At 45.9% G+C, this 20,384-nt stretch overlaps 1 pseudogene; it reads right to left on the bottom strand.

Moving 5' to 3' along the window:
- Positions 1-2,105: 2,105 nt before the first annotated feature.
- LOC115320280 lies at positions 2,106-3,624 on the bottom strand (annotated as a pseudogene).
- Positions 3,625-20,384: the final 16,760 nt, after the last annotated feature.

Here is a 20,384-nt window from a genome sequence, read left to right as displayed (position 1 = left end):
TTCTGGCCGGAGAGAAAAAAATGTCATGCAGAGGGCTCTGTGTGTTAAGCGCGAAACACATGTACGACGAAACCGCCCGATCCGACGTGCGGACTGCCGGAATGACCTTGGGGGGCGAGGGTTTTCGTAGCACCGGAGAGCGTTGGAAACCCTCGCCTCCGACTGTCGTATTGCCTGATCGGACGTCGGATCGGACGGTTTCGTCGTACATGTGTTTCGCGCTTAAGACTGTAAAAAGGAAAAGTGCAATGGACTGCCACATTGCTTCCTGTTCCATTGTACCACTAGGTTCCGTGGCTTGGCACGCGGGGGACTCCCACTCCTGTATTTTGTTCACTTTGATTAACCCCAACTGTGTCAGCTCATATTGCTGCCATCTGGACCATTTGAATCATCCAACTGCTATCGCTTTTTTTGAAGGTCAACCCCTTGTTCGTGAAGAAATGATGGCTTTCCGAAGCAGCGGAAAAGAAAAAAGAAAAGGCAAGACAACCAACATTGCCAGTAGAAGTCACCAGGCAGTCTGAGAGCCTAGTCAGTCTGGTCTGCGATGCAGCTTCATAGAGTTCGGTCACGTGAGACGATCTTCCGGTAATACTTACTACAAGCATCATAACATTTTTAATTTTTTGTTTAATACATTTTAGGTTTAAAGAGCATTAAAGAGGCCCTGCAATCCTATTTAAGCGTCTACCTTTTTTGCCGTTTCCGCATCTCTTGCGGTTTGGGAAACCCAGAGGGCACGGAGAGAGCAACTAAATATCAGTGCGTCATATTTTAACCGGACGACGTGGAAGCCTTCTCCACCTATAGAGGCGCCCCATGGTACCGAACGCACATGGTGACATTGTGACGTTGTCGGTCCTGGCCAGCTCCTGCCTTACGAATGGTCAGGGTTACTAAAAGGTTTGTTTTAGTGGAAATACAAAATATAAGTGGCATAAACTGTTTCAATTATTTATGAAAGTATTTTTGTTCAGTATTTTAGATCAGAAAAGAAACAAATGCAGTTTATAAAGTACAGAAACAAGAAATGACCCGTTGACATACCCGCCACCAAGCAGTGGAAAAGGCGGCGCATACTAAAAAGGGGTAGCGGAATCAGGGGCCAACGCCCACGCCAAGCATTGCTGTGAAGCGGCGAGCATACAACAGGAGCGGATCCAGAACTCTGCTTTGGGGGGAGGGGGGGGGGGCCGAAAATTTGTGGGGATGCTATTCTCAAACTCTTTCATGTGCACCGGGGGGTCCGCCCATGTCAAATTTCCCTCCGAGAAGGGGGGAAATTTGACATGGGGAGAAGGGGGGAGGGGTGGCCGCCACCCCCCCCCCCCCTTGGACCCGCCCCTGGCATAGAAAGGTGCCGGATGAATACGGTGGCGCTGCGGTCGTATGGGCCGGGGGATCCGACCAGTTCCGAGTGTCCTGAAGGCCTTCGGCAAGCAGGTTTGGCTTGCAATTTGGCCGTTTGGCGGTTCGGCAGCATGAAGTGGCTCCCGTTCTGAACTGATCTTTACCCCTCGTTTGCTGTGGTTTGTGGCCAATCAAGTGTCATGCTGAATTAGCATTTAGTCGCGCAGCAAATGCAATGCGAGCCACCCTGGTTGCCCGCTTCATCCAGCCGATCCAGCCTACGCTTTAGTGGCGCTCTCTCGAGCCGTTGACACAGAGTGCGGCAGCCCTGAGCACTCGCTGAGCTCTCTACCCCTCCTCTACCCAAGCCAGCACTAGGGACGTCATGAAGGAGGTTGTTTTTTGCTTGTTTTTGCAAGTTTAATTTGCCTATAACTTGTAAAATGAAGCAATATTCAAGAAAAGAAAAGTTCCACTAAGTTACTATGTTCAGTATGCTCAGGTTCGGTGTAAATTTAAAAAAAAACAGTCAAAAAGTCGTCGCAGGGCCCCTTTAAAGTGATGAGGTTTATGAATATCTGACGAGCTATACAGGTGACTCTAACCAAGATATTCCCCCCGAAATTTGGGTTCAGCATCCCACTTATGGCTGGAAATTGTTATGAAAACACATGCTCATGCTTTGTTTCTAAAAAGATTCTACTATCTGTGGAAATTTAGTTCTTGGAGCACTCTTCTGTTATCATACACACTCAATCACGCTCAACTTGGTTGGGGAGGGCCACAACAAGAAAACTTGTGGTGGTTCGCTTCATAATCACACACTTTCTCTTCAGAGTGTCAGGACTGCATGCTGTTACCACCCCTGCTCGTGTCCCCTCTCGAACAGCTGAGAAGCAAATACCGAGCTGATTGTCCCTGAAAGCAGCACTCCGCACCAGCTCGAGCTTCTCGATAAGCACTAAGCACTGGGGCTGCTGGTGCGGAGGGCTCCCTTCAAACACAGCGAGCGCTTGCAAAACTCCAATGGAACCATCTTGAAGCTCAGCTGCGCAGTTAACTCTCTTAGGCATGCAAGAGCTCTCCCAGTGCCACAGAATCCCGCCACACTGAAAACGGTGGTATTACTTGGCTTGTGGTGGCAGGACTCCCAGGTGATTCTCCAACACAAGCTCCATCCTAATGTTGACGCCAGAGCAACTCTGACGTCGGTAAACAACTATCCCGCCAGGGAGCTTTACCCCACTCCTCCCCATGGTTTGCCGACCGACCATCCTTTCAAAAAATTCCCTTCCTTCAGGCATCTCTATCCTCTGCCCAGAGAACAAGGTTCTGCCACAAAATAAAAGTTCTGGCAATCTGCTCAGCGACAGACTGTGTGCCTGCAAAGTAGTTGAGGAGGATGGCATTCCGCCCTTCAAAAGGAAAGCAGGACGTCGCCCACAGCGGACCACAAGCCTCCACAGAGTCTGTCAGGTGAAGGAGCTGGTGGACATTGTATGACACATTGGTCTCGCCATACAATGTCCCCATCTGCACCAGAAACTTCTCTAGCAGAACCCGTGCCTCCGTGAGGTCACGCTCTGAAATATCGTCTTTCAGCAACAGGTACATCCCATACGAAAGTAATAAGAAGTGTCTAAAAAAGGTTAGTGGAAAAATGGGCTTCAACACGGTGTAACCATAGAAAAGCGTCAGTGCCCGCAACTCCGACACTTTCCAGTAAGCTTTGTCTTCGAACTTCCTTGGAGTGCGGGTAATCTCTGTCGGAGGGGAGAGAGCCAGAAGCAAACTGTTCAGTTGTGGCAACTTTGTTCCGATATACCACGGACACTCGTGGTACTCACTCTCTAGCCACAGTTTGAGCAACTGACGCATAACACCAAGGCATGCACAGTGTTGGTAGTCCGGTATAGAATCGTCTACCACATCAAACCGAGGAAGGGTCATTGCAATGCAAGGGCCTTTCACTCCATTGGCGGGCACTGAGGAGGTACCACTTGTTGCCTCTTTCAGATGCTTGACAGCTGTCCTGCGCTCTGGAGGAGGGTCCAAGTACTCACAGCTGGAACCCCCTGGGTGTTAACACCAGCCGGAGCCATAAAAGTCGTTAAACTGTTTACAGTTCCGCACTGCAGAGCGAGCAATGGCGTCCACCGAGCATGCAGCAGCGAACACTCTTATGTGAACCGTTTTTCCATCTTTCACGCAGGAAAATCTTGTAGAAAGCTCTTGCAGTTCCTTCGTAAAGGGTGTCAGGAGAGTAGTCATGTTTCGCTTAGAAAACCCAAACCACAGGGCAGGCATCAACATATTCTGTTTCCGCACTGCAGGGTCCAATTGAAGAATTTCGCACTGAACAGGCCAGATATCAAAGCTTAATTTCTCAAACACCCTGATCCCATCTGTATTCCAAAGCAGGGATATATCATGAGTAGAGAAATCAGCCGAAAGTCTTGCATGTTCAATGCCATCCTTTACGTCTCCAATCGTGTTCCTAGCTCCGTTGCTTTGTGGGAGCCATTTGAGGTTTTGCTGTGCTAGGATCCGTTCGATTTGCTCCTTCAGAGGCATCACAAGAAAGAAAGGGCAAGACACTATATCTACATCCCGTTCACAGTTTTCGCAATGAGCCTGGCCCTCAGGGGTTGATTTACCTAAATACCCTATACAATCCATGCAGTAAAAATGCTTCTCTGTACCAGGGACTTCAGCTCCTAAAGTCTTCAGAAGAAGGTACTTTGATGTTGGTGCACGACCGGGGGTTATGATGTTCTGCATATCCAAGAGGTCTGCGATACCCTGATCGCTCACCCTGTGCCGCATCACATATGCCATGAGAAGGGCTGCAATTTGTTTCTTTTCGTCAACGAAACCTTGGTTCTGAAAAAAAAAATTAAATTCACAATTATTAAACAGAAAACTCCTTGCTCTTACTCAATTTACACAAAATACACTAACATGAGAGGACAAAATTGTGTGATTCATTAAAACTAAAATGTGCAATATTTACATCCTTGTGGTGCCCAGTCTGCGATATAGGAATCATCAGCATTTTGGATGCTAAAAGTGAGGCAATCTATCTCAAAGTAAGAAAGCCAAATTTTGATTAATATGACACTGAGTTCGTTGATAACTGCCTGCCTGCATGGCAAGGCCAGGCAGCATTAAGAGCACAAAGTTACAAATATCTTATTCAGACCTGCAAGGCAGAGTGATTGCAACATCCGAAAGAATAATTTCACATGACTCGTAGTATTTTGTAGGTTTGACGACTAGTATTAAAACTTTTATTTTGTTCTCAGGGCTCTCTGTAGTATTTTTGTTGCCAGTATGTAATAAGATGACCATAAGATAACATGACCCCTATTTATGCTACCGTCATGTCATATCTAACTGATTTCATTCCACAGAAAAACAATACCTAAACTTAGTCGTCCACTACAATGATTCAAGATCAAGCACACAAATTATAGGTGAGTGTGTTCACGAAAGACAAGGCTTATTTATGTCTTATTTAATTAGAGTGCTCATTTAATAGTCAGATGCTTTTACAATATTGTGCACTATTAGCCTTGTAACATCAATGCTAATGTTCTTTCGCTCAAACCTTGTTTACTGGACCGATAGTCTATTGACCGGAATGCTCTGTTCAAAGTTGCTGTCCAGTTCGCTTTAGACTTACCGTATTTACTCGCAGAATGAACGCACTTTTTTCCCGAAATATCGATGCAAAGTTAGGGGGGCGTTCATTACACGAAGTAAAATTTTTGCGTCCGTATTTACTCCGTATTTACTCACATAATGAACCGACCTTTTATCCTGAAAAATCGAAGTAACTTCTTATCTTTTTGCGCGCGGCGCCCGACCCCGTAACCAAACTAAGCTGTGAGAAAAAAAAAAACTCATCTGTTTTCTTTTTCTCAGTTCCTTGGGTGTTTTCTTTTTTCCGCCTTTCGCAAGCTGTTTTGTTTGCTTAGGCGAGGGCTCTCCGCTTACCTTTATTTACTCCTTGCGCGCGGCGCACGACCCCCCCCCCCCCCTAACCAAACTGCGGAGTGCTAAAAAAAGCTCCTCTTTTTCTTATGTTTTTCCTCAGTTCCGTGTTTTTTTTGTTTTTTTCTTTTCTTTGTGCCACTTTTTGCAGGCTGTTTCGTTTCCTTAAGGGCTTCTCCGCTACTCTTTCTCACCTCCTTGCGCGCGGCGCGCGACCCCCCCCCCCCCCCCGTAACCAAACTGGCGGTGTGCAAAAAAAGAAAAAAAAACTCCTCTTTGTTTTCGTTTTCTCTTAGTTCCGTGGCTATTTTTTTTTCTTTTTGCCCCTTTCGCAAGCTGTTTCGTTCTTTTAGAGCGCTTCTCTTTCTTGCCTCCTTGCGCGCGGCGGCGCGCGAACCCAAAGTCCAGACTGCGCTGTGCGAAAAAGAAAGCTCCTCTCCATGTTTTTTTTTCTTGCTTCCCTTGGATATTTTCCAATTTTTTTAAACTCTTTTGAAAGGCGTTTTGTTCGCCCACGCTGCCCATGCATTCGCGACCTCACTGCACCAGGATAAAAAAAAGTGCGTTCATTTTGCGCGCGTGGGGGGAGAGGGTAAAAATTTTGACATCCGAGTTGGGGGTGCGTTTATTACGAGAGTGAAAAAAAAGTCGAAATTTTGAGAGAGGACTTGGGGGGTGCGTTCATTACGCCAGTGCGTTCATTGTGCGAGTAAATACGGTAAAATAGCATTTACTGCCTTCTAAACAACCAGGGATGTGTTCTGCTTCTGCCCTCATGCACAAAAGGTGCACATGACCAAGTAATATTCTGCGGCTTCATGTCCGTCCAGCCTCAGCTAAGACTGCCCTTCTGACTGTAATTAGCCGGCTCCACCTCTCGGCACGTTGGTGGTATGATGCACTTTCAGCAAACAGACCGCCCTCAGTAACCATTTGACGCATGCTTCATGCCATCAGAACTTCAGTCCACTGGAGGCAGACGGCAGTGCTCGAGACATGTTGTGATGTCTAGTACTCTATTCGCGCAGACCTGCAGCGGGATAGTAACTTGCGCAGAAAAGCTGAAGCTGCAACAAAGCATCCCAGCAGAGGCAAGTGCCTGGGTGAATCAATCTGTAAGCTTTTTACACCATCAAATGTTTTGCGAGCTCATGTATAGCCGAGTTCCATAAGCAGCGCATCAAACGAATAAGGAGCTGAATGTGCTCAATTGCCTTTGCATTGTCTCAGGGACACTTTCTACATACTGGTTCAAAATCAAACCTTGTACACACTTCTCTTTGAGTACTGCTATAAAAGTTGAAAAAAATATTGTTTCATTGCTGAACTAAAAAATGTAGCTGCAAGCATGGATTGCTTTAGGTGTAATGGGTACTGTGCAGGCCGCACCTATTGAAACTTGTATCTTTTTGCTAGAGGCAGGTTTTCATTATCTGGCATCTTTTGAATTGGTTGTTCTCTTTAGGAGAAAAATTTGACCAGTCGTGGTTAAACTTTTTACTGTCCTGGTCAATTTTCTTTTTTTGGAGTGCACACATACTCCACGCGTAAAACAAAAATAGCTTTGCCCAACGCAGGAATCTATCTGATACACTTCTCTTCTGTATCGAACGGGCACTGTTTATGCACCAACGGAATGGGAGAGGGTTGTAGCCTCCATGGTGAGAGCAGGAGACAGGATGAAAGAGGGCAAGAATGGATGTCGCACTGCTGCAGTGGACAAGGGGGGGGGGGGGGACACTGAACAACAGGACATGTTTTTGTATTTTTGTTATTTGCGGCTCAGTGGAAAGGAAAAATCTGAACTGATGATATAGACTTTCCTTCCAGAAAAAAGGACTTTGAGGAAAGTAGTTCAACGAGTTCTAATGCTTTCTGCCAAGTAGAGCGGGCATACGGTGCACTGAGTGACACAGTGAACGCTTTTTTGCACGAAGCCGGGTCGTGGGCCGCACAAAAAGTGCTTGCGGGCCGTATGTGTGCACCCCGGACCTAAAGTTACTAGATGGGCTTTCAAAGTACCACATTCCAATCTTCTTCTTTGTGCATACGTGGTAGCAACGACACATTATCGCACCATTATCGGCGCAGCCAAAGCACGATGCTGCTTCTAAAGGCGGAGCTTCTGGTTGCTCCTCATTCTGAAGCAATCCAAAAGAGATCCATGCTTCAGACTTTCGAGCGGCAAGTGGAAACAAATACCAACAAACACGGTGCTCCGAATCCACGCCAAATCAACCAGCTGAACTTTATGCCTGAGCATTCTTTTCTATCATCCCCTGAGGAAGAAGAATGCAGCTTGCCATATGTTTTACAGCATGTCCCAAAATAAACCTACCAGTCTGAAGTAACACGTAAAAACGAAAAAACTTGACCTATGAAGCTGTCAATTTTCTCGAATGCTTATTTGGCTGATCCGACTCTCTTTAAAATTTGAGGGCTCAAGTCCTACTACAAATATATTTCCTTAACTCCTGTTCCAATGGCAATCAAAAGGTTTAACTGCCAACAGATGCCGCCATTAACCTTCCCTAAAATCATTCTTTATTTATTGATTCGTAGCGCGAGTTGAAAATTCCATTTTTAATGCAATACTTGGATCAGTAAAAGACGTAATCCAGGTAAGTTTAACCTCCATGCGTAAAGTTTCTGATTTTAGCAGGTCATTTTAGACTAGTAGGTTTTTCGGGGAGACATACTGCACTCAGGCCTTACATGTTCTACTTAAAGGGATGCTGAGCCGAAAATCTAATTTCAGAAAACAACGCAGAATTGATAGGCATGACGCTACAAGTCCCAAAACGTCACTCATAAAGCGGTATCTCCAACGGATCGCTGTATTTTTGTAAAAGAAGAGTGGCGCTCGCACAAGGCCGAAAAGATGCGTGACCTCGTGATTCTCATTTCCTCCTATTTTCGCTTTGACTCCGAGAGGGTACAGAGAAGAAAGGGAGCGAGGCCATTTCTCCTCCTTCTCAACTCTTCTGCGATAAGATGACCTCAACATTTTTCCTCATGCGCTCCTTTATTTTTGAGAAATACGGCCATCCGCTTGAGATATGGCTATACGAGTGATGTTTCGTGGTTTATGGCCCCCTGTTGGACACTTCTGCAAGCTTATTTTGTGAAATATGAATTTCGGTACAGCATCTATTTAAGCCATATGTAAGACATAAACCTTATGTGAGACGTGATCATGTAACTGTACGAGATCACCTATACATACATGATTATGTAAGGTTACGTGATCCTTCAAGGTCACATGGCACCAACTTACTTTTTTCCTAGCACTCGGTTGGTGAACAAATGGTTTCGAAGCCCAAACCTACCTCGAAACTTGCTCAGTTTCCCGATGGGTTTCGAATTCTGTTTCAAAGCCTGAACCTACCTTGAAACCTACTTGGTTTCGCAATAAATTTTAGATTTAGTTCCTATCGGTCCCATGGGCAGGTTTACTGAAAATGGGAGCTAAAAGAAATAAATGGCTAAGTGGGCTAGTTGGTATATTAGCTGACTGGAAAAGCACCTCAATAATACACAGACATAAAATGCATGGTATTGCCCCGTCCTTCTTATGTCTGTGTGGTATTGAGGAGCTGAAAGCATTTTGCTCACTAACAACTCTATGTAGTACTCCGAGTTTAGCGATCGTACGGGCATGAATTCTGAACGAGAGAAGCGCATGCCCCACTTGCAGTGGTGCCTGCTCAGCTCTTGCTAGTATCGGTTTGGAACAGTTGACCCTGGCATTTGGATTAGACAAGCCGACAGTCCCCGGTGTCCTTCCTTGCCCTCGGCAGAGCCCACGAGGATGCGGGCCCCCACTGTTACCAGGTCACCTTCGCGAATGAACCCGACGTCTACTCCCCGGCCACGACAACGCCGGCAGCAGCGGCTGCCACCCTCCTTTTCCGACATTGACAAGGCAAGACATCGCCACTACTGGCATTCAAGGCTATCCACACAGCCCTGCGCCGGCACCCAACAGTAACTGCCGGACCACCACCTCGCTACCAACACCGGCCACCTCATTTTTGATACTCCATCATCTTCAACTAAACCCTATTCATTTTCCTTTGCTGAACTGTGATAAATGCATGCCAAAAATATTCGTTCAAATTACCTGCTAAACAATCGCCCTTCGGATCACCAGGACATGCTGCACTGCAATTACTTTTATTTTTAGTGAAATGTGACGGATGGGGTGCTGACGCATTCTTCCACGTGCTCCTAGATGGCAAGTTTTCATAGGAACACCTTCTTGTCTCTAGGCGCACCTCAGAAACACATCAACAATGCTTACTTGATCATCCTCCATCTCTTCAGAATCTGTGCTGTCTGCATCAGTTTGTAGTAGCGAGAGTCCTGAGACTTCATCCTGATTTGAAGAAGCAGAAGCATACGAGCTTATGGATTCACAAACTCTCACACAGTGGTGCATTGCTCTAGTTTGTTTTTCCAAACTATTATGGCAGGCCACAATGTTAGCAATCTTGTTACAGCCGATCAAAACATACAAGAGAAAGAAAATAGACAGGACGACATCTTGAGACGTCGTCCTGTTCGTTTTTTTTCTACATTCTGATGTTTCTTCTCTACCCCAGTCTGAGGTTAATCCAACATGGCTAAAAATCAGTGCCCGCCAATACCGTTTCAAGGCAAAAAACGAGAGCGCCTTTGTCATGTTTGTACTTCCTTGTCTCTAGGCGCACCCCAGAAACACATCAACAATGCTTACTTGATCATCTCCCATCTCTTCAGAATCTGTGGTGTCTGCATTAGTTTGTAGTAGTGAGGGTCCTGAGACTTCATCCTGATTTGAAGAAGCAGAAGCATATACAAGCTTCTGAATCCACAGACTCTCACACAGCGGTGCATTGCTCTAGTTTGTTTTTCCAAACTATTATGGCAGGCCACAATGTTAGCAATCTTGTTACAGCCGATCTTAAGGGTGGCTGACATCTTTAGGTGAAATGTTGGCTGCCACTTTGATGTTGACAGACCAGAATGCTGTTTTTCAGCCAGCTTGAAGCACAAAAATGCCTGACACAAATTGTGAACTGTCGTAGTTTCACTGAAACTAAACAGCAAAGGTTTTGCCACGCACCAGAACATTTTTTTCTGTGGACCGACATATGCCTACTTTAGCTGTACTCGCCAAGTATTACAGCCACCCTTTTTTCACATAATGTTCAGATGAGGATTTCTACTTTTGTGCAATCCAGACCAGAACATGATGGAATCTGCAAACTGTGCATGAAACTTTTGTAACATGTTTAATTAGGTATGAACCCTCAAGATGACAAATCCAGACAAATGATGACATTCAAGTTTGCTAAGTGCAAAGAAGAAACAGATCTCACGTTTACTGATATTGCCACGTGCTTTACCGGGCAAGCACTTCTGTGGCCAAATGGTTATCGCGCTAGGCTGCCACGTAAAGGGGCCGAGGTTCGAATCCTAGGAGCAGACAAACATTTTTGCTAACCCTTAAAATAATGTTCTTGTAAATTTCGAGAAGTTTGTTTGTTCAAGGTCGGAATATTCTACTTGCCGAACATTCTACATCGATTGTTCGAGAAGCCCACGCGTAAACATAAGGGGCCCCGTTTGGCAATCCGAAATCAATCTCACCCAAGCGCTCGACACTGCTCCTGTGCCGCACAGACATCTGTGACGCTATTAAGTTCACCTTATTAATTGCTCAGTTTCTTTCGTTCTTTCTCGCCTCTTCGCCAGTCATTCATGGCAATTTTTACTGAAATTGAAGTAACATCACCTTAATTCTTAAGAGATTCATTATAGCAGTGACACAACGAATGAAATCAATCTGTTTCAATATAGACCCAAAGATCACAATCTTACTTGTTCAGCTGCCAGCTCTTCTGAAGGAGACCCATCCACATCTCCCTCCAGTGGCAAAGAACATCCTGGTTCGACCTGGTTTGGTAAAGGCAAAGCTATTCAGTTCAATATTTTTCCACGGAACATAACTTGGCTTATGCGAAGTCCCGATGCTACTGGACGATCACCACTCGGCATTAGATGGCCTACAATCAAGTCACTAAATAATTTACCTTGGTCCTAAAAGTAAATTCGGATGCACACAAATGTCCAGTCTGTCTACTAAGATTTGCTATACTTGTAATTGGGTATATGTGCTTCTAGTCATGGATAACACAATGCATGTAATCTGTCATCCGACTTCGCACCTAGGATCAGGGTACAAACCATGACACCGTTAGTACCAACAAGTGACCGTCAGTTTTTCTGTCCCTCTCTTAGAGTTGAAAAGCTGTCGGCCAAACGACTTGAGTCATTTAAAGTGCTTGTTTAAGGCAGCAACCTCAGAAGTAAAAATCGGTGAAAATATAGTAAGGGTGCAGGCGAGCTGGTGAATATTAACCATGTTAAATTAACCTGAAATTGGGGTAGAGAAGAAACATCAAAACATAGAAGAGACAGAAATTAGACAGGACGTCTTGAGACATTGTCCTCTCTGTTTTTTGTCTCTTCTACCATTCTGATGTTTCTTCTCTACCCCAGTCTGAGGTTAATCCAACATGGTTAAAAACTGGTGCCCGCCAATACCGTTTCAAGGCAAAAAACGAAAAAGCGCCAATGTCATGTTTGCACTTTTTTTTGGTGCAGGAAGAAGGTGAAAGCACAGCTACACTATAGTTTGTCTTACCCTAGAATGGACTAACTGGAAATAAAATGTGCAAACGGGTACCTCCCACCTATGCTCGAGAGCTCCTTATTCATGACTGTAGGAGCTCCTCGAGAGCTCCTACAGTCGTGCTGTGATTAAATGCAGGGAGCTCGCACTCATAGCCTTTTTTCAGTGGAAAGTTTCACCGTGGAGTATGAAAGTCAGTAAAAAATCTTTATTTTTGTTACTTACTTCCCGCAAATAAAAAAAACTATGTTTCATTCTACTTTTATGGAGACACACAAACGGTTGTGAGGCCCTAGGCCAGCACTGCTACTTCAACTGCATACTAGTATTGATCACAACGTGACATTTTCAATTCGCCTGGTTGCAAAACCTAATAATTTTCTTGTTCTAAGTCGATAAAGGTATCAATATTGTTTGAGGAAACTGAAGTTTTGGAGACGTCTGTGTCGATCACATATTTTAGGATTTCTGAGCATTTCACCTGTTTTATTCACTGCATTTAAAGGTATGTCGGACAAACCCGGGACGTGGATCTAAAGATGCGTTGGACATTGCCACAATGGGAAAGGGTTGTATTCAGGGTGTGGAGTACTCTAAGCGGAGTGGCCGAGGAAGATCTCTTGACGCATCTTTGAGCTTTTTGGCTGCAGCAGTGAGTACAAAACCACAAAACTACGAAACATGTACCATTGTAGAGGTGTGCATTGTGCAAAGCATGAAAAAGATTGGCGGGCCATGGTGTCTTGCCAGTTCCCGCCTGCTGATCTCTGAACATACATTTGTGGGGTGCAACGTGCCTTACTGAGACTAAGTGTGTGAGATCTTTAACATAGCTTTTATCACTATATTTATCTCCACTGACGATTTTCATCCCATCTCTGTTTCTCATTGCTATATATTCCTTTCCACCTCCACCCCTTATTCCCAGTACAGAGTAGCCAACCAGAAATGACGTTCCGGTTAACCTCTCCAGTTTTCCCTTCATGAACTTCTATGCCAAACCCTCTGCGATGAACCCTGGGCAGCGCATGCTCGACCTTTAAATTATATTTATTTTCCCTGAGCAGCAGTGTAGGGTGACCGCGGCCTGCTTGGGAACCTAGTTTGCAAACAGACTGCGGTCTTGCAATAATGTGACTCTTCTTATACCTCTTAACTAATATACTTTTCTTTCCCATCTGTCCAAACCTACAACCTGAATGTCAAAGCAAGGACCGTACACTGTCATGTAAAATAATCATAGCTTCTCCCTTTCCCATCGGTGCTACGTCCGACATACTGTAAACGACTTAATTTGTGTCAATTTTGCAAATCGCTTACACTTTGTGAAAAATAAGTCCCGCAAACAATTTCGGTAAGATATCAGTAGTGTTTACGATTGGGCTAGTTGGTCATTCATATTAGCGGAAAAGAAACAGCGCAAGGACAAGGACAGAGTAGAAGGCGGTAGACACACACAGGTGGTAGACACACACACGCTGTGTGTGTCTACTGCCTTCTACTCTGTCCTTGTCCTTGCGCTGTTTGTTTTTCGCTAATCGGTAAGCTATAAACACACTGGAATCTATATTGAGATTCCACTGCGTCACTAAAATTAGGACCCACAAATTATTTCAAAACTTCAGCTTTGACCTAAATCGTGAAATATTGAGCCCACTAAAAATAAATCGCTTAAAGTATCTTTAGACACCCAGTTCTGCATAAGTAGACACATCTTTAGGCTCCGTCCGGGTTCCGGATACACCCAACAAACATTTAGACTCCAACTCAACTCTCACTCGTCCCCCATGAACCAAGCACCCAAAAACAACGAAAGGCAATGTAATCTGATGGCACCGCTCGCACCAGCTGCCAATTCGTGTATACTTTCAAAGACACAGAAACTACTAAATGGCATGGCTGATAAGCGAGATTTGTCATTACTCTCATCTTTTTAGAACCCTTCGACACAAACCACGTGAAGTGGCAAAGCCCACCCAGCAGAGAGTACCACTTGACAAGCGACATTAATGTCATAGGGGGTGTTGATGTCGGTAGTCGGGCAATATTCCCTGCGGGGTGGGGTTCGCCGCCTCACGTGGTTTGTCTTTTGCGGTTCTTGGTGGAAGGGGGGGGGGAAGGGGGGGGGCCCAGTTTTTAGATCACAATGCATCTCGTAGTTCCTGAGTGCATTGTGCAAGGGGGGAGAGAGAGATCGATAGATCGGGGGTATGGAGTTCGGGTAAGGCCTGGGCTCAGATTGGGTCTACGTGTTGCACTCCTACACAAAGCATGTGACATTGTGGTACACTAACTTAAGCCTGAGCCTAAAGGCCTGTTCACAATCTTGCGACCGAGTAAGACCGAAAGAGACCAGACCGGTTTTTAAGCCTCTTGCGATCTCTTCGGACCAGCTCCGCTGCAGCGGATCCGGTCCTAAGAAGTCGCAAAAGACTTAAAAACCGGTCTGGTCTCTCTCGGGTCGCAAGAGTGAACGGTGTTTAACCCGACCCCTACCTCCCCACCTTCCTCTCTGTCCCCGGTAAACCACCCACCCAGAAACCATGAGCTGCAATGTAATATGAGTGGTGTTGTCGGATTATCTGCCAGCCCACAGCTAGCACCACGTAGCCGCAAGAAAATAGGACCTGTACACACTTAAAATTTTTACACCCTTATTCGTGTAAATGGCTCGTCCTCTGGCTAACGCCTTTATTCGTGTAAGGGTGTTAGCCGCCGGAGGTGAAGAAAATCGTGTAACTGCTAACACCCTAAAAACAATATGGCGGCCAGTATGCGACAGGCGATACGATTAAAAGGCACCATGACAGAACAGCACACGACATAACAGCACTCGACAAAACAGCGCGGTCAAAACAGCACGCGTCAAAACAGCACAGCGTCAAAACAGCACGGCGACAAAACAGCACGCGTCAAAATAGCACGCGACAAAACAGCACAGCGTCAAAACGGCACAGCGACAGAAGAGCACGTGCCATAACAGCACGGCGTCAAAACAGCACAGCGTCAGAACAGCCCAGCAACAAAACAGCACAGCGTCAAAAACATGACATTGACAATTTTCAGCGTTTTAGGTTTGTATTATTTGGAATTCCGCACACTTTTTTTTTCGGTTTTTATTCCAAACAAATTTTTTCGTTTTATTTCGGTGCATATTTGTAGACTCATAAACTTCTCAGTTATATTAGGTTTATTGACGAAAACCAGTATACTAACGAAAGTGCAATAATTAAAAGCGTTTGTGTAAAATGTTTATTGAGTACCAGGTACTGGTCTTCTTATTTTTTGCCGTCTTTGGCAGCCTACGTGACCTGTTCTATAAAATGCACTGGGGCCTTATCGTGTCTGACATTATCGTCGTGTGCTCGTATTTATACACAGGACGAGCATGAGCTTCAGTGCAACTTCGGTCGGAGAGGCAAATATCAAAATGGAGAAATTAGCAAGCATTGTACTCGGTGCGTTCTCCCCCATTTTCACGACTGCGAGAGGTGATAAATTCGCGCCGACGGCAGAAATGACAATAAAAAACTCGTATTTATGCCATCCTCTAGTAGACGGAAGCTAGGGGTGTTTAACAATGCGCGGCATTTACGGACGCTCTTGATTTACGTTGTTTGAAACTCTCTTCTTTTAAGAAAGAATTCGGCAGAAATCTCTATCAGGTGAAAAACCCAGATTTCGTCTTGAAGACCCCTGCGCCCCCGGAGCTTATGTTGAAAGTTGAACCGACGTCGCAGACAAGCTGAAACCTGCGAAAAGAAGTGGTCATGGTCAGCAATGAGTAGGGTTCTGTGTTTTCGGAGTTTTTTCGTCATGTGCGGAGGGTGTTTTTATGAGTTTATTTTTCGCCGAAAATTCGAAGTTTATTTGAGTTTATTTTTGATTGATTCCGAATTCTCCGAAATTTGGAGCTCAAATTCGTAGTGTTTCTTATTAATAATAAACATATAATATCCAAATGTAAACATATTCTGGGCAAAAAACAAAAACAAAGCGATTGTATTAATTGATATTTTCCTCAGTTGGATTTGGCGTTGGTGCCATTACTACTGGCAATACTAATTTGTCCTATAACAAAAGTGGCACACAAGTGTTATTTCAATAAACGTGAATACCTTAAAATCAATAACCTACTGGAGGTAGTCGCTGGAAGCCTGCATTAATTCTATGCTATTCCATCAACCTACCGCGCGGCTGCAAGCGATAGAGTGGAAAAAGATGCAATAGAGAAGTTTCAAGTGTACTCTCTTCCACTTTATGCAATATCTATGGTCCATAGCTTTCGCGGTTACAAAAACACAACCTCTCCTTCCTCTCAGGCACAAATAGTATGGCCCAAACCGGAAACATAAACAGTGACTTTTGTCTTGACCCGATAGTACAATGACCTGTTGTCCTGACCGAAATTTGAAAGATATGTGTGGTGGCATTTTCCCAGGACCATTTACTCTACGCGCTGCTTGAAGTATTAATTGTAAAATATATTTGTGTGTGTGTGTGTGTTCGGGGGGGGGATTGACACATCGAAATTCAGAGTTTATCAGATAAATCGCAATAGACGAAACTTTTACCGGCGGGTGTTTTCCGAATTTATCGGAAAACTCGAAACCGTAGTTCCGAGTCACATCCCCCCCCCCCCCCCCCCCCACCCCCCCCCACCCCCGCCACAAGCACACACCACTCCAAACGCCCTCGAAAATACTGAACTTTTTCAGTTAAGACCGACTGTGGAAAAATGAATTCGGCGTACTTTTACCGGTTATATTCGGTTTAACCCGAAAACGCTGAACCCTAAATATAGCGTTTGAAGTTAAAAAAATGCATTTCTCAAATAAGGAACTGTAAAGGAATTGAGTTTCTAGGCCCATTCGTCGAAAGCCAACTCGTCGACGGCCAATTTTTCGAATCTGTTCTTTTGGAAGCAAGTTCGGAGTGGGGAGTATACTCGATGCGCGCATGACAATTCCCTGGGAAGTACCGAAGCCCCCACTGGTCCGTATTCTGGCTTTTTGTGGCGTGAGCTACAGAGGCCCAGGTTCAGCAGTTTCGCGTGGTTCGCATAATGAGCGTGCTTCGTGCTGCACATGCGCGAGGAGCAGTGACGTCACACGGCGCACAGCTGGCGCGCCGGAGCCGCCGCCGCCGCGGCCGCCTCGTGGGTCTGCTCATTCCAGAGGAGTGACGTCATAGCCGCGGCAGACACACTGGCGCCACCGCGTGCCCAGCTGTGCGTCTCCGTTGCGCAGTAGTCAAGCCTGACGCTGCACCGGAGCCGCCTGGTAGAGCCTCTCATTTTGTACGCATAAGCTCACGCTACGTATATCCTAGGGAGCCTTCATGTGCGAAGCGCACATGAAGGCACCCTAGTATATCCTGGTATAGCCGAGCTAAGCCACCGCAATTTTTTTGAGCAGTTTTGCTCATTTTGGCGCGCAAGTTTCCTGGTGATATCGTCTACAATAAATAATTCAATCGCACGGCAAAGTGCTGTCGTTAGTTGTCAAAAAAAAAAAAAAAAAAAAAGAACAGAAGGCGTGTGCGGCAACGCTGCGTTCAGCCCATGCTGCAGTGTAAGGCCACAGCATTGACGCATGCTTCCCCGGTTTCCACTCGATCAAGGCCTTCGTCGGCAATAATCTGTGAATTTAACTCAAAACGTACACCTTCTCGCCTCCAAGCCCTAGCCGCGTGTTTCCAGGAGATTTTATCGACGGCGAATGAACCCCGCAGAATCGGTGCCCATGCACCTTGAATACGCTCCACATTAAAGTCACCTTATCTTACCGGTTCTATCAATGCATCTGTAATCAACGCATCTCTCGCTTTTTTTTTTTTTTTTTTGGAGGGGGGGGGGGGAGGGGACGTTTTACGCTTAGGTTGTAATTACGAAACAACGAGTAATACGGAACCTCACCGGACCGCCACAAACCAGGCAGTTCATAACTTCATCCTGTGGATATCTTTTTCCCAGTACCTTTTCCTCTTTCTCTGATACTTAAAAAAAGAACCAGACAACGCAGCCAACTCTAACTACCCAGTCTATTCATAGATTAGCGTAGTTAAGTAGTAGTAATTACTGCTAACTTTATTTGTTTTAGTAATCACACAGCAGCAGCACTCGGGACACTGACTTGTGTGCGATCACGTCGCCACCAGCGTACATTTTTTGTATTGTTTCTCCACTAGCTGTTAAATAATGCCATGCAATGTCCAACCCGTTTTCTTTACGTTCTGTTTTGTTTTCATAAAACGCTACCTATTACAGACTTTTTACATGCGAGCTGTTTCGTCGTTGTGCTGTTTTGGCACGTGCTCTTCTGTCGCTGTGCCGTTTTGACGCTGTGCTGTTTTGTCGCGTGCTATTTTGACGCGTGCTGTTTTGCCCCATGCTGTTTTGACGTTGTGCTCTTTCGACGCGTGCTGTTTTGACCGTGCTGTTTTGTCGCGTGCTGTTTTGTCGTGTGCTGTTCTGTCGCGTTCCCGATTAAAAGGCTTGGCGAGCCGTACGCGGCTTCTCGCCGGAGCAAGAGCATACGGCTCGCACGCTCGTTTGGTGTCATCTGTGGGCGCAAAAAACTTTCCAAACATCTCTATGTCAAAGCGCCAACACCGCAAGTAATACGAGTAAGGCCGAAACCGCTGGAGGCTGAACAGCCGAGATTGTCGCCGAAGTCTCGCTCGGCCTGCTCAATACCGGTCGCATTTTCATCGCATCAGAAGCGCTTATAAAGAAGGGATAGCTTTACAAAACACTGACAGGCTGGCTTTATTGAACACAACGCCCACTTGCCGTGGACGCCAAGTTGACAACGAATCGCTCCGACACCCTCTGTCGACAGCGGTTAGGAGGTATCGCACTCGCGCTTCGTGTGGCTCTAACTATTGCCCGTGCTCACCTCTGTTACGTGCGTTATCCACTCACGAACGCTTGTGCGTGAACAGCGGCATTCAGCACCTAGAACACGCGCTGGGGAATCCGCCTAACCTCCTTTTGTTGCAATCAGGCAGCACAACACGGCGACACAGCACACAGCCGACACAGCTACCAGCGGGAAATAAATCGGAGCGATCAACACGACGGATGGAGTAATGGTATCCAGCCCTCTAATAGATATAGATCACCAACTGCCACACTTTTCAAATTGGGCGGCGACAACCCCCATCTAGCGACAAAAAAAAAGTAATAAATATTTGAAGAAAAAAACAGCAAAGCGGCTGCCCGTCGCATGGCCCATACATTCACGACATGGACATACAAAAGGTAAGGGCGCAAACGAGCTGGTGGTGGTTAAATATTTCGACAAAAACCCCGAGACTGGGACAAAAAGGCGACGGACAAACACAAAGACTTTGTGTTTGTCCGTCCCCTTTTTGTCCCAGTCTCGGGGTTTTTGTCGAAATGGACATACACACAACACTGCACACATACACAGTCACCACGCGGACACAAGCAGCGAACAACACCATAACCCACAACAAATAGTACATACATCCTACTTATACAAACCGTGAAGTGCCCCGAGCGGTATGCATGCCCTCCTATTTTGCGCATCGGTTAGCCCGGTGACCACGCTGGGCTTAATCAAGATATGAAAAGATTACGCCAATTTTATTTTTCAATACTATTTTTCCTGCATTTGTCTTAGGTAGGTACACATATCCCTTAATAACTTCTTACAGCATAATGTATTATAATGATACGCGCCTAACTTCTAGTAACTCAACGTTAGGGATGAGAAAAAAAAATCGCGCGAATTCTGTCTGGCAACCACACTCGCGGCGTGGTTGCTATGGCGACGCTGTCGGTACGCGCGCCGGCAGCCGTCCAGCTGGTTCGGTGCGGCCGAGTACGCGAGCCCACGGTGAACGCCGCGAACGCAATCGAGAAAACAAAGCGTCGACTACTGAAGCTGTACGTAATCGAGTTTCCGCCCGTTCGCTGCCGAATTCTCTATAGTCTTCTTCCGCCCGTTCGAAAGGGAACAGCCTACCAGTCCGATTACCGTCGTGGCTTCAGTGGCTTCATCTTCGGAGGGAACTGTCAACTGAATTAGTTCCAAAACGCGCGCGCGTCAGGCAGCGCTACGTGGCGCGGTCCACGCACTCAATTTCGTTCCATTATTTTTTATTTTTTATTTACGGGGGCGCGCGGTGTTTCTGGGTGGCTCAAGGTATGAGGAAGCAACCGGAAAAATCTGCGCCTGATCGGCCAGGGGTGAAAAGTTCAAGGCGTATCGTATGCAAGCGACAGCGTTTGCCGGCGGAAGACTCGGTCGTCCGTGGCGAACGCATTTTTAGTATTTTGAAAGATGTTCTAGCTGCAAAAGAAAGGCGCGCCTTAAAATTTTAAGGT

This window comes from Ixodes scapularis, unplaced genomic scaffold, assembly GCF_016920785.2.
Source record: "Ixodes scapularis isolate PalLabHiFi unplaced genomic scaffold, ASM1692078v2 ptg001612l_1___fragment_1__unscaffolded, whole genome shotgun sequence".
NCBI lineage: Eukaryota > Metazoa > Arthropoda > Arachnida > Ixodida > Ixodidae > Ixodes > Ixodes scapularis.
Note: the sequence above shows the minus strand (reverse complement) of the source record. Positions and strands in the feature narration are given on the sequence as shown.